The following is a 14,270-nucleotide window of genomic DNA, read 5'->3' on the forward strand; positions in this document are numbered from 1 at the left end:
GAGAATCATTGTAATGGGGAGAGGCGAGTGATTCACTGTATTCTCCTTTTTATAGACCATTTTAGCTACCAATGGCTGTGTTTGATCTTTGGGTGCTTTCATGTTTTTAAAACAGAGTATGAACTTGAAAAATCAACATTGGTAGAACACTCTGAATACACCTTAAAATATCTTTCTAAAGTAGATGGAGGCATATAATTAAGGCCAGCTTGGAAACTTCCAAATGGGTAACTTCCCCTGGAAGCAATTAATTTTAAACTCCTTCCCAGTTGTGTGCATATATAAAAACCTTTTATATATTGTCCATTTATGTAAATAAAAAGTAGGATGAAGAATGGCAAATACATTTTGTGTGGGCTTTTTGAGAATATTTTTCTCCCCCCTCCCTCCCCCCCTCTCCTGAACAATTACCATCCATTATATTAAATACATTGCACCTTCCCTCCTAAGTAATGTGATGGAGCTTTACTTTAATAACCCTCCCCAGATATCATTAGCTGATTCTGAGTGGTGTTCTATTCCCATTGTGTGCTTTTGCTCTTTACTGCATGCTATTAAAGCAACTGAGCACCAACAGCTTCAGCAGCTGCAAGTCAAGTATTTCCCTTCCTTCACCCCCACTTCACCAGAAATGCCCAATGCCTCATTAGTTTTCATCAGGAATTTGGATGGTTTGAGATCCACCCCCCCCCCAACAACTGAACGTTTACTGCTCCCTATGAAAACTCCACCTTTTCCACCTTGCTGCCCAGCCTCCCACAATATCCCATGTAATCCTCTATTGTTTGGTGGGGGTATTTAAATTTTTGTTTATCAATATTAAACCAATACAAATTATCAATACTACAATCAACTACTTTCCCCCCTCCCTGCCCCTCCCCCTCCCTTCCTCCCCAGACTTCCCTCAGCTCCCCATCTGATTTATTTTTACATATTATTTCTGCATGTTATACAATTGTACATTTCATTCCCCTTATTATTCAGATTATTCTATCAAAAATTTGTGCATGCTTATTCAAATCCTGCCAATGAATGTAAGTCTCTCTGTTGTTTTTCCAAGTAATTTGTAAATAGCTCCCATTCTTCCTTGAATTCCCGATTGTCCTTTTCACGTAATTTATATGTTAGTTTTGCAAGTTCTGCATAGTTAATCAATTTCTCTTGCCATTGTTCTTTTGTTGGTAGTTCTTCCTTCTTCCACCCCCATGTAATCCTGTATTAGCACTGATGTCCTATGTGCTGCAGCCCTGTTGTTGTTGTTGTTGTTTTTGCTGTCTAGTCATTTAGTCGTGTCCGTCTCTTCATGACCCCATGGACCAGAGCACGCCAGGCACTCCTGTCTTCCACTGCGCTGCAGTTTGCTCAGACTCCTGTTGGTAGCTTCGAGAACACTGTCCAACCATCTTATCCTATTAGTATAATGTAAATCAAACTCAATGCATGGTTGACATGACTATTCTTGGTAGTGTATAGTTCCCTAGTGAATTTCCAACATAGGGATGTTTTACTGCATCTTCACCTTTGTCTGTGTGGGGGGCGGGGGATGCTAATCTTTTTACAGAAATACTTTGATCCATTTTCACCAGCTGACTTACAGCTGAAAATTCCCTGAATAGTTTGGGCAGTCACACCTCAGCCGATGTGTGGCCCTGGATTCCTTAGTATTCAAAGCAAATACCTCATTAAGCCTGGGCTCACTCTTTGAGACAAATCTGCAGTTTCACTCCTATCCCTAGTCACTTTTTGCACCTCTCAAATTGGATTTTCCCTACTCCAGTTCTTAAAATGTGACCTTTATTAATGAATCTATTGAGATCCTAACACTCAGCCTATCTATGCATCTGTTGTTGTTGTTGTTTAGTCATGTCCGACTCTTCGTGACCCCATGGACCAAAGCACGCCAGGCACTCCTGTCTTCCACTGTCTCCCGCAGTTTGGTCAAACTCATGTTCATAGCTTCGAGAACACTGTCCAACCATTTCGTCCTGTCGTCCCCTTCTCCTTGTGCCCTCAATCTTTCTCAACATCAGGGTCTTTTCCAGGGAGTCTTCTCTTCTTATGAGGTGGCCAAAGTATTGGAGCCTCAGCTTCAGGATCTGTCCTTCCAGGGAGCACTCAGGGCTGATTTCCTTAAGAATGGATAGGTTTGATCTTCTTGCAGTCCATGGGACTCTCAAGAGTCTCCTCCAGTACCATAATTCAAAACCATCAATTCTTCGGTGATAATAATAATAATAATAATAATAATTATTTATACCCTGCCCATCTGGCTGGGTTTCCCCAGCCACTTTGGGCGGCTTCCAACAGAAAAATACAATACAATAATGGATTAAACATTAAAAGCCTCCCTAAACAGGGCTGCCTTCAGATGTCTTCTAAAAGTCTGGTAGTTGTTTTTCTCTTTGACATTTGATGGGAGGGTGTTCCACAGGGCGGGCGCCACTACCGAGGAGGCCCTCTGCCTAGTTTCCTTCTTTGATCAGCCTTCTTTATGGTCCAGCTCTCACTTCCATACATCACTACTGGGAAAACCATAGCTTTAACTATACGGACCTTTGTCGGCAAGTTGATGTCTCTACTTTTTAAGATGCTGTCTAGGTTTGTCATTGCTGTTCTCCCAAGAAGCAGGCGTCTTTTAATTTCATGACTGCTGTCACCATCTGCAGTGATCATGGAACCCAAGAAAGTAAAATCTCTCACTGCCTCCATTTCTTCCCCTTCTATTTTCCAGGAGGTGATGGGACCAGTGGCCATGATCTTAGTTTTTTATGCATCTACTTCTATCCAAAAGTCCATAGAAAGTTTCCTTCAACTTACCTGAACTTTTCTTTCCCCCAGTTTCAAATCTCTTTTGCTCATCCTTTCCTGAAGCCCTGCTAGATGGTCCGTTTGCTTCCTGTTACCTTTCCATCAGCTGTCCTGTTTCTTAGCTTCTGTTCCGCACCTCACCTTACATTTATGTTTCCTACTTGGCATTCTTCACCTGCCTTCCCTTCTTTCCATTGGCTTATAGCCCCACCAATATTCCACAACTGACATATTCCATAGCTGCCAAGTATCCCGTATCCGCCGGGAAAACCCCTTTTTTCTCACCGTTCCCCGGCGGTCTCCCGTTTGGCAGAGAATCCCGGCATTGTCCCTTAAATTCGATTCTTCCTGGCGGCCATTTTTCTGGTGCCGCTTTGCCCTTCTATGGGCACCAGAAAATGGCGCCGGTGGCGCCGGAAGTCGCTTCCGCGCATGACCGGAAGTTGCGTGACGCGACTTCCGGTGGCGCTTCGCCCTTCTATGGGCATCAGAAAATGGCGGCGCCGGCGCCGGAAGTCGCTTTTACGTGTTTTCGGTCATGCGCAGAAGCGACTTCCGGCGCTGGCACCGCCATTTTCTGGTGCCCATAGAAGGGCGAAGCGCGCTGCCGATCCCGGATCTTTACGATCCCGGATCTTTACGATCCGGACTTGGCAGCTATGATATTCATTCCAAGTAGTTTGGATGTTCTGAACATTTCGTGCTATCCCAGATTACTGCCGAGAGGAAGAGTCTTTCTGCCAGTTTCTCTTCCATTATGCAACAAATGCTGCCTTAGATTCCTATTTTGAATCTGTTACAATCAGCATTCAAGATTAACCAGGTGTATTTTGCACCTGGCTGTTGGCCGCTTGCAAATTAAGGTGCCTGGGCTCCAGGATGGCACCTGGTGTTTCTTCCATATGGAGATGCATGGCTGGGGATTATTGGATCTTGCCTGTTTTCACACACTAACAGAACATCCTGTAGAATTCTATTCATGACATTTTATCTGCACAATCAGAATGAATTTCAGGAACCAAAAAGTCTTATTGAAAAATACGACCTTCGAGCCCCAAAATGGTAACTAGACATTATGTTTTAGCGACTGTAACCCTGGTTTAAGGACTTGCTCATTAATAACATTCTTGTTCTTCTTACTACCTCTTTTGCCAGATGCCTGGTACTGTATTGCATGAAGACATGGTCTTGAGTTCATCATTGGTATAGTACCTTCTGGTACTTAAGTATGTTGTGATGTAGCATTTAAATGGCATGTATTTAAAGGGGGTGGCTGCTATGTAGACAAGAAACAGGGACAAGTTCCTAGGGCTTTACTACCACCCACTCGAATGCATAGATTATTTTGGCTGTCAGGGTGTGTGTCCATGTGATACTAGTTTGAGGCATGGCCACCTTTGTTAGCATGAATTTCAGAACAAGTGCTAATTTGTTTCCAGTGCATCTGCTTTATAGTATATATGTTTAGGATACCAAAACTATTTTTAAAAGGAACTTTAAGGGAAGACCAGACATACATTGCATAAAACTGAAAGATACAGCAGCACTTGGAAGGGGGGGGGGCGCCAATTAAATGGGTTTTCCACAATCTTTGAAAAGGGTGTTTAAAACAATGGCAGGCTGATTCTGTTTCTTTTGCTGACACAGTTTCGAAGTTTGCTTGCTTTCCCCCCCCTGGGAAAGTGTTCAATTCCTTACATGCTCTAATGTTGCTAGGCAATTGCCTCTTTCATTTTGCTTTGGCTACCATTTGCTTTTCAGAAATTGGCATTGCTCATTTTTGCCATTAACTGTGTGACTAAAGCCAAGGGGGAGATGGTGGATGCAAATGGAGAAACTGCCTGTTCTTCTGGCACTTAAATGGAAATAGGAAAGTAGATCTTGTTTTCGGGAGTTAGCTGTAGTGTGCCTGTATTTCTCCCACCCATAGGCAAATAAGGTAGCTGAGCTTGCTTTTAAAAACACATACAAAATAGAAAGCGTTAAACGCCTACTAACTCTTAAGTATTCTCTGCATGGTAAGAAATTCCTGCCTGGTTTACGGGTCTGATATTCCTGTTCCTCTCACCAGCAACTTTTGTTCACTGGAGTGACACTTCTTTACAAATCAGTTGTACAGCCAATTTATTGCTGTTTAGCTGCCAAGGGAAGACAACTTCTGTTCAAAAGTTGCACTGAGGCTAAACTTCAAACTCAACATTTTAGAATTTTGTTAGCTAGAAATTAGGAATGCTACCTGGGGCTGCTGAGAGTGTTGTAGCCTAGAACACTGGAGGGCACCAAGTTGGTGAAGGCTGCCATACAGGCCTGCTTCAGAGTAGACTTGTATAGGATTGCATACTATTTTTTCTATCATTTAGGTTAATCAGCTAAACCTTCCAGTTTACTAAAAGCTGCTCTGGTCAAGTCATATAGCAGTTTTGTAACATGTTACCTGTGTAGCCAGTGTGGTGTCCTCTACATGATGTTGGATTAAAATTTTCTTCTGTTCTGCTGGCATGACCAATTGTGGGAGCTGATGTGAGTTGCAGTTCAGTGACACCTGGGTGACAGCTTCCCCTGGTGTGTGCTTTCTGAGGATATGAACAATATTGAGAGGATATTGCCCTCTCCATTTGGTGTAAATTTGGCCCAGAGGGAGTGGGGAAGGAAAAGAGCAGTTGCAATACTGTCAAGAAGGTGGATCTAATCAAAGGGGGTGGGTATCCAAAGAATACATCTTTCTCATGGGCCCCCAAATACAAAGCCAGCCCAGTCTACATAAACCAAGGTATCTCATTTTGCTTTTTACTAATATGCGTAAGTAAAAACCATGATTTAAGGTTTTATTTAGTTGGGGGCCAGCCATTCTAAAAATACATAATAACCCACCCATCACAAAGACTCAGGACAGGTAAAAAAAGCCAACACCCTGTTTCACCCAGTAATATTGAATAAAGCATCTTGAAATTTTCCTAGCATTTTCTGAGACTCAAAGGCCAACCGCAAAGGTAAGCCTTGCAACACTTCTTTAAATTAGCAAGGCTTAGGAACTGCAACAGAGGCTGTTTCATAGCTGGGAAAAGCTAGGAATCACAGGGTTGGTATCACTAAAGCCAGAAGAGAAGTAATGATGAGTAGGGATAAGATGGAATAATTGCCTTTGAATACTCATTAATTGGTTTTTATCATGCTATCTGTCTCTGGTCAGGTAAGGTTTTAAAAAAACAGGTGCAGGTTTCCATTCTCTTCACTCCCAAGAGACAACAATCCCTATCATGATGCTACCTTTAATAGTCCTTCAATCAATCATATTTTGTTGTTGGGTATTGCAGGTTTTTGACATCACTTAACAAGTAGTCCTGTTTATTTGGATGTTGTGTGTGTTTAAAATGTTATATCCTGCGTTTTCTTACTGAATGCAAAAGTATAGACTACAATAATAATAAAACAATTAAAATAAACACCACAGTAACAAAGTGCATAAAGGGGCGAAAGAAAGAAAGAAAGAAAGAAAGAAAGAAAGAAAGAAAGAAAGAAAGAAAGAAAGAAAGAAAGAGAAAATTCAAAATGTCCTTGTCCCTAGTAGAAGAGCAGGTCTTCCTTAGTTGGATCTTAAATTTTGCAGAACTCCTACGAGAGAAGGCTAACACTAAGATAATTGGGACTAAAGTTGTTCATGGCTTTAAAGGTAAGGAGCACTTTGAATTGGGCTCAATGCAGATTATATGTCTTCTCAATCTAAATCCACCATCCAAGGTGGTGCTGGTCCTGATGGAGGGTGAAATGAGAGTTAAGGATGTGCCTATGTGTCTCTCTTCTCCACCCTGCCCCAGGACCACCTGTGGAAAATAGTGAATGAGAAAGGGTTACATGACCTTCCTCTAGCATTTCTGATTTGGTTGAGATTGGAGCCCCTCTTTCCCATTATTCTGTGGTTTGATGCCCTACATTATGTCTTTCTTGGCCAAGGGTCACCAGCCAACCCTTTGGGACCCGTGGGCCCATTTTTTTGCCTTGCAATGGCAGCATACACACGTTAGTTGACTTTGAGTGTTTTAAGGACATTATAAAAGGAAAGTTTAAGGACATATGGTAATTAAGGAGAGATTAAAAAAGAAGCCAGCTGTGTGGCACTTTCTGAGTGGCTGCAGGAGACAGCCGGTACCAGGCTTGTTTGTGAGGTTTGTGGGACAGAGGAGAGGCAGTGCCAAGTAAAACCAGTATCCCTTGCTCCTGAGAAACAGCCACTGCTGCTTGGTCTGCTTGAGAGAAAGCTGCTGTGGAGGAGTGGCTGGTTGAGTGAGCAACTGGAAAATCTGATCCTAGTTCCCAGCAGCTGTTGGGCTGGGACAGATAAAAAGGGAGCCAGCTGTTGATGGTGAGTCAACACCTGGGGTATAGACGCTGATGGGGAGCTTGTTGGTGTACTATCCACCTCTAGATGTGACCCTGGTGGTGGCAGCCTCCAGGTGGTGGTGAGTTATCGTGGATGGATTGTTGTGGATGGACCGCTCCCTGATGAGGGTTGCATTGCCTGTGACCATCCCATCTACCCCCAGAGATGGAAATGGAAGGATTTCCCATGTGGTCTTCTGCTAAGGCCCTAGGTCCACTTTGGAATAGTAAGACGGAGAGGGTTATTGATGAGATTGCCCCTAAGTGCCTTTTTCAGCTGCAGAGAGTTTGAGAGGCTCCTTGGCTTTTTGAAGAGCACAAGGCAACCAAGCAGGTCAGATGCCACTGGTAAGTCCTGCCATGAAAATGGCCAAGTTGAGATGCCAAGTTGATTACTACATGGCGTTGGCGTTGGCCGAAAGATCATATCTCTCTCAGTCTCTTTCAACAGCTTTGGTGAATACCCCAGCACAGCTGGTGAGAGTAGCAAACTGGTTCAGAACAGGGTTGCATAATAGAAAACGGGCCACTGAGTAGCCTGCTGGGAGGCATCTCTGTGAATCACTTTGAGGGCAAAAGCATTCAGATGCACTGAACTCGATGTCATGATTAGTTCAGGTCTGTTGCAGGTCCTTAAAGCACTATCCCTTTGTGGGATCAGTTTTTGACTGTTGTAGCCAAAGGTTGTGGGCAGGATGCTTGTGGTGGTGAGGCAGACTGTGTGGTCTTTTGATCCCCACTCATCATGGCTGATAAAGTCTAGTAGCAGGGATTGACTGTATGGGTTCAAGGGTTAGTTAGTGCCTCACTATGAGAGACAGTTGTGCACTGCCTTGAAAGAGGTGGCGGTGCAACCTCTCTTGAAGAGGTCACGGCATCCGGAGGTTTTAGAAAACTGTTATCATGTCTGTAATATTCCCTTCCTGGGCAAGGTGATTGAGAGGGTCTTGGCCAGCTAGCTGCTGGTATGCCTGGAGGAAACAGACTATCTAGTTTCATTACAGTTTGGTTTCAGACCTGGTTTTGCCACCAAAAAGCCTTGGTCACCCTGATTAATGATCTATATCAATCAGGAGAGAAACATGCAACCCACAGGGGCGGGAGTTGTCATGGTGGCTCTAGTCCTGCCTTCAGGCTCACTACCAGAAAGTTGTACTAGGGCTTGATCTAGACGTTAAAAAAAAAAAAAGTTTCAGGAAAACGTGTTGTAAAGCTCATAATGGGAAATCACGTTGCCAAAGGATCAAACTCTACAGCACTATCTGATGTCACAGTGTTATAACACATTTAAAATGCTTTTTCTTTTTTTACTAATGTAGCTGAGTCCTAGGAGACATTTGCTTGACTCTGTGGGTTACCTTAAGGGTCCATTCTGTTTCCTATGCTATTCCACATTCATATAATATCATTGGGAGGTTTCTTCCAGGGATTTGTAGCATCTCTCTCTCTCTCTCTCTCTCTCTCTCTCTCTCTCTCTCTCTCTCTCTCTCTCTCTCTCTCTCTCTTCATTTTGTTTGAATTGGGAAAGGCTGAGAAGGTGTTAGACCAGCGCATGTATATATCCTGCAGAATGATTACAAATTTAGAAACTTCTGGTAGGGATGGAATATGTTTATCTTTAAATGGGAGCCACTCTCAGTAAGTGCTTTGTAGATCCAAATGGATGTTTCAGAATTCCAACTGATAAGTGTAGGACCAGGCCCCAGAAAATATTAGTTTCTCCCAGGGAAAGCCAATATTGATGAGATCACAGCCCTGATTTGGAGTCCTATAAGGGAGAAGGGACGCGAGTAGCGCTGTGGTCTAAACCACAGAGCCTAGGGCTTGCTGATCAGAAGGTTGGCAGTTCAAATCCCCGCGACGGGGTGAGCTCCCGTTGCTCGGTCCCTGCTCCTGCCAACCTAGCAGTTTGAAAGCACGTCAAAGTGCAAGTAGATAAATATGTACCGCTCCGGCAGGAAGGTAAATGGTGTTTCCGTGCGCTGCTCTGGTTCGCCAGAAGTGGCTTAGTCATGCTGGCCACATGACCTGGAAACTGTACGCTGGCTCCCTCGGCCAGTAACGCGAGATGAGCACCGCAACCTCAGAGTCGGTCACGACTGGACCTAACGGTCAGGGGTCCCTTTACCTTTTTAAGGGAGAAGAAACCCGCAGTGATCTCTCCCTGCAATGGCCTATTGATGCCCAAAGGAATTTGCTTGCCTAACACTTCTTACCTAAACTGATTAAGGGAAGCAAGGCATTGATTGACGTGCACAGCACATTCCCAATATGTTGAATATTGTGCAGCAATATGTAAATGCTGTTAATCATGTCATCTGGGCTCACCCAGCCGGATGGGTGGGGTATAAAGAAAATCATGATGCTAATGATTAAGAGAAACTGTGATTGGGATGGTGTTTGTGAAATATTTTACTTTGCTTCTTTTGAATGGCTTGAGCAACCCTTTCTTACATCATGGATTTGTTTTAAGAGCTCATCGTAAAATTCACAGTTCCATTGTACTTATTAATGAGTTTGGTCATACTGAACTGTCTTGAAGTTGCAGGATGCTGACTTGGCAGCTCAAAGACTTTGTCCTGAGTTTGAAGCCCTTTTGGCATTGTGGTTGGGAAGCTGCTTTTATAGCGCTGGCACTAAGTTTAAGGGGGCAAGAAAAGTAAAAAGGCTTTGCTGTGCAGTATCATGCTATCATTGCCATACATACCCACAACCTGGCTATATAGCCCTAGTGGAATTGACTCTGCTTCACAAATGACTACTAGGTTAGGGTCAGGGTTAGGTTTATTAAATATACATATCTCGCTTCCTACTGCAAAAAGTCCTAAAGCGAATTACAACCAAAGTAAAAATATAATAATAAAAATAATGTACCGTGTTTCTCATATTTTAAGGCATCCCCAAAAAATAAGCCATGACAGGATTTCTAAGGGTTAGTGAAAAATAAGACATACCCCGAAAATAAGCCATGTCGTGTAGCCCCGACCGAGCGAGAGGCGAAGGCGCGGGACCCAGCAGGAGCTCCCTGCCTGCTTCCCCGAGCCGTCGCGCATCGGGGGACAGAGCCGAAGATCGGCGGGCGCTCCTTGCTGGGCTTGACAAGCCCGGGAAACAGCGCCCGCCGATCTTCGGACCTGTCCTGTGTGACAGGCGGGGGTGGGGGGGGAAGCGGAGATCATGCTCCGCTCTCCCCCCACCCCCGCCTGTCACCGAAGATCGGCGGGCGCTGTTTGCTGGGCTTGACAAGCCCGGCAAACAGCGCCCGCCGATCTTCGGACCTGTCCTGTGTGACAGGCGGGGGTGGGGGGAAGCGGAGATCGTTCTCCGCTCTCCCCCCACCCCCGCCTGTCACCAAAGATCGGCGGGCGCTGTTTGCTGGGCTTGACAAGCCCGGCAAACAGCGCCCGCCGATCTTCGGACCTGTCCTGTGTGACAGGCGGGGGGGGAAGCGGAGATCGTTCTCCGCTCTCCCCCCACCCCCGCCTGTCACCAAAGATCGGCGGGCGCTCCTTGCTGGGCTTGACAAGCCCGGCAAACAGCGCCCGCCGATCTTCGGACCTGTCCTGTGTGACAGGCGGGGGTGGGTGGGGAAGCGGAGATCGTGCTCCGCTCTCCCCCCACCCCCGCCTGTCACCAAAGATCGGCGGGCGCTCCTTGCTGGGCTTGACAAGCCCGGCAAACAGCGCCCGCCGATCTTCGGCCCTGTGCTGTATGACGGGCGGGGGTGGGGGGAAGCGGAGATCGTGCTCCGCTCTCCCCCCACCCCCGCCTGTCACCAAAGATCGGCGGGCGCTCCTTGCTGGGCTTGACAAGCCCGGCAAACAGCGCCCGCCGATCTTCGGCCCTGTGCTGTATGACGGGCGGGGGTGGGGGGAAGCGGAGATCGTGCTCCGCTCTCCCCCCACCCCCGCCTGTCACCGAAGATCGGCGGGCGCTCCTTGCTGGGCTTGACAAGCCCGGCAAACAGCGCCCGCCGATCTTCGGACCTGTCCTGTGTGACAGGCGGGGGTGGGGGGGGAAGCGGAGATCGTGCTCCGCTCTCCCCCCACCCCCGCCTGTCACCAAAGATCGGCGGGCGCTCCTTGCTGGGCTTGACAAGCCCGGCAAACAGCGCCCGCCGATCTTCGGCCCTGTGCTGTATGACGGGCGGGGGTGGGGGGAAGCGGAGATCGTGCTCCGCTCTCCCCCCACCCCCGCCTGTCACCGAAGATCGGCGGGCGCTCCTTGCTGGGCTTGACAAGCCCGGCAAACAGCGCCCGCCGATCTTCGGACCTGTCCTGTGTGACAGGCGGGGGTGGGGGGGAAGCGGAGATCGTTCTCCGCTCTCCCCCCACCCCCGCCTGTCACCAAAGATCGGCGGGCGCTGTTTGCTGGGCTTGACAAGCCCGGCAAACAGCGCCCGCCGATCTTCGGCCCTGTGCTGTGTGACAGGCGGGGGTGGGGGAGAAGCGGAGATCGTGCTCCGCTCTCCCCCCACCCCCGCCTGTCACCGAAGATCGGCGGGCGCTCCTAGCTGGGCTTGACAAGCCCGGCAAACAGCGCCCGCCGACCTGTGCTGTGTGACAGGCGGGGGTGGGGGGGAAGCGGAGATCGTTCTCCGCTCTCCCCCCACCCCCGCCTGTCACCGAAGATCGGCGGGCGCTCCTTGCTGGGCTTGACAAGCCCGGCAAACAGCGCCCGCCGATCTTCCGACCTGTCCTGTGTGACAGGCGGGGGTGGGGGGGGGAAGCGGAGATCGTGCTCCGCTCTCCCCCCACCCCCGCCTGTCACCAAAGATCGGCGGGCGCTCCTTGCTGGGCTTGACAAGCCCGGCAAACAGCGCCCGCCGATCTTCGGCCCTGTGCTGTGTGACAGGCGGGGGTGGGGGAGAAGCGGAGATCGTTCTCCGCTCTCCCCCCATCCCCGCCTGTCACCGAAGATCGGCGGGCGCTCCTAGCTGGGCTTGACAAGCCCGGCAAACAGCGCCCGCCGACCTGTGCTGTGTGACAGGCGGGGGTGGGGGGGAAGCGGAGATCGTTCTCCGCTCTCCGCCCACCCCCGCCTGTCACCGAAGATCGGCGGGCGCTGTTTGCTGGGCTTGACAAGCCCGGCAAACAGCGCCCGCCGATCTTCGGCCCTGTGCTGTATGATGGGCGGGGTGGGGGGAAGTGGAGATCGTGCTCCGCTCTCCCCCCACCCCCGCCTGTCACCAAAGATCGGCGGGCGCTGTTTGCTGGGCTTGACAAGCCCGGCAAACAGCGCCCGCCGATCTTCGGCCCTGTGCTGTGTGACAGGCGGGGGTGGGGGAGAAGCGGAGATCGTTCTCCGCTCTCCCCCCACCCCCGCCTGTCACCAAAGATCGGCGGGCGCTCCTTGCTGGGCTTGACAAGCCCGGCAAACAGCGCCCGCCGATCTTCGGCCCTGTGCTGTGTGACAGGCGGGGGTGGGGGAGAAGCGGAGATCGTTCTCCGCTCTCCCCCCATCCCCGCCTGTCACCGAAGATCGGCGGGCGCTCCTAGCTGGGCTTGACAAGCCCGGCAAACAGCGCCCGCCGACCTTTGCTGTGTGACAGGCGGGGGTGGGGGGAAGCGGAGATCGTTCTCCGCTCTCCCCCCATCCCCGCCTGTCACCGAAGATCGGCGGGCGCTCCTAGCTGGGCTTGACAAGCCCGGCAAACAGCGCCCGCCGACCTGTGCTGTGTGACAGGCGGGGGTGGGGGGGAAGCGGAGATCGTTCTCCGCTCTCCGCCCACCCCCGCCTGTCACCGAAGATCGGCGGGCGCTGTTTGCTGGGCTTGACAAGCCCGGCAAACAGCGCCCGCGTGCACTTTATTAAAAAATAAGACATCCCTCAAAAATAAGCCATGTCGTGTTTTTTTGAAGAAAAAATTAATATAAGACATGACTTATAATATGAGAAACACGGTAAGCATATTAAAAACATATTCAGGAATGCAGTAGTACTGTAAAGGGGTTCTTTCCCAACAAAACCACTCCACCCAATCTAAGATCAACACCAAAATGAGACAAACATAAAAAAACACACGAAAACAAGATTTCTACTCTAACCTTCTCCCTGATAGGTTGACTTTGCATTTGCAGGGAGATATTGTCATTGGACAAGCAGTACCCTGTGAGCATTCTAGAATTCTTACAATGCCATTAGAGGAGTTCTACCATTGGTTCCCTGCAAAAAATTTTATCTGGACCTTGTTTAGACACAGAAGAAGCAGAGAGTTTGGAAAACAAGCTTGGAGGACCAATTTGCATGGCCTCTTGGCATGGTTAGAGGAAAGTGGGGCCAAGAAGCAATGCAGTGAGTTCAGCTTGTGTTGCTGCTTGTAGCTGTGTGAAAAACATACCAGCAGGGCAGGTCAACATGTGTAGAAGCGACTTCCGCAGCCGCACCGCTGCTGATCCCGCATTTTCCAGCAGGAGACTTGGCAGCTATGCTTTTCAGTACAGATCAGTTGATGAGAGATTATTACCTCTCTGTTCTTAAATTGATCAATCTGAAGACCAGGGATGGGGCCATTTGAATTCCAACTTGTTTCCTGGCTTCTGCCCACCCCTTCACTGTCTACTTTCCTCCCCTTTTTTTCTGCCACCACCAGAATCAGTAGGATCTCGGGAGGGAAGCAGAAAATTTGCTGAGGGAGCTAGTGGTTAGCTGTAAGCTAGTGGTTAGCTGTGAGCTAGTGCTTAGCTAGTGCTTTGAGCTAGTGGTTAGCTGTGATCTACATGGGTTGAACTGACATTCAGCAGATCTAGGGACACCCAGTACAGTCTGGTCTCATTATTATCTTTGCATTTGTCTACTTCCCCCACTCTAAATCCATACATAATAGGTTTAATGCTTAAGACTGCCCTGCCACTTTGTGGCTTCAGCAGATGGAAATGGAAAAGAAAAAGATGAGCTTAACAACAGAGTAGCTTCTCTCTTTTCCACAGCATCTGATTGTAGAGTCTTTAAGTTGCACTGGTGAGAATAAGGGCATTCTGGTATTATTAAGTTGATCTCCACCATAGTGGTGATCCTGAGCACTCTGAAAGCCATGTCCATGAAATCCAGCAGGGCTTTCTTCCGAGTAACCATTTTTACAAGTC

At 48.4% G+C, this 14,270-nt stretch overlaps 1 protein-coding gene across 1 annotated transcript in view; it reads left to right on the top strand.

Moving 5' to 3' along the window:
• Positions 1–14,270, top strand: part of ELOVL7 (ELOVL fatty acid elongase 7) — a 59,525-nt gene that overhangs the window by 29,151 nt on the left and 16,104 nt on the right. The window lies entirely within an intron of this gene.

The sequence above is a fragment of the Zootoca vivipara genome, chromosome 10, assembly GCF_965207765.1.
Source record: "Zootoca vivipara chromosome 10, rZooViv2.hap1.1, whole genome shotgun sequence".
Taxonomy (NCBI): Eukaryota; Metazoa; Chordata; class Lepidosauria; order Squamata; family Lacertidae; genus Zootoca; species Zootoca vivipara.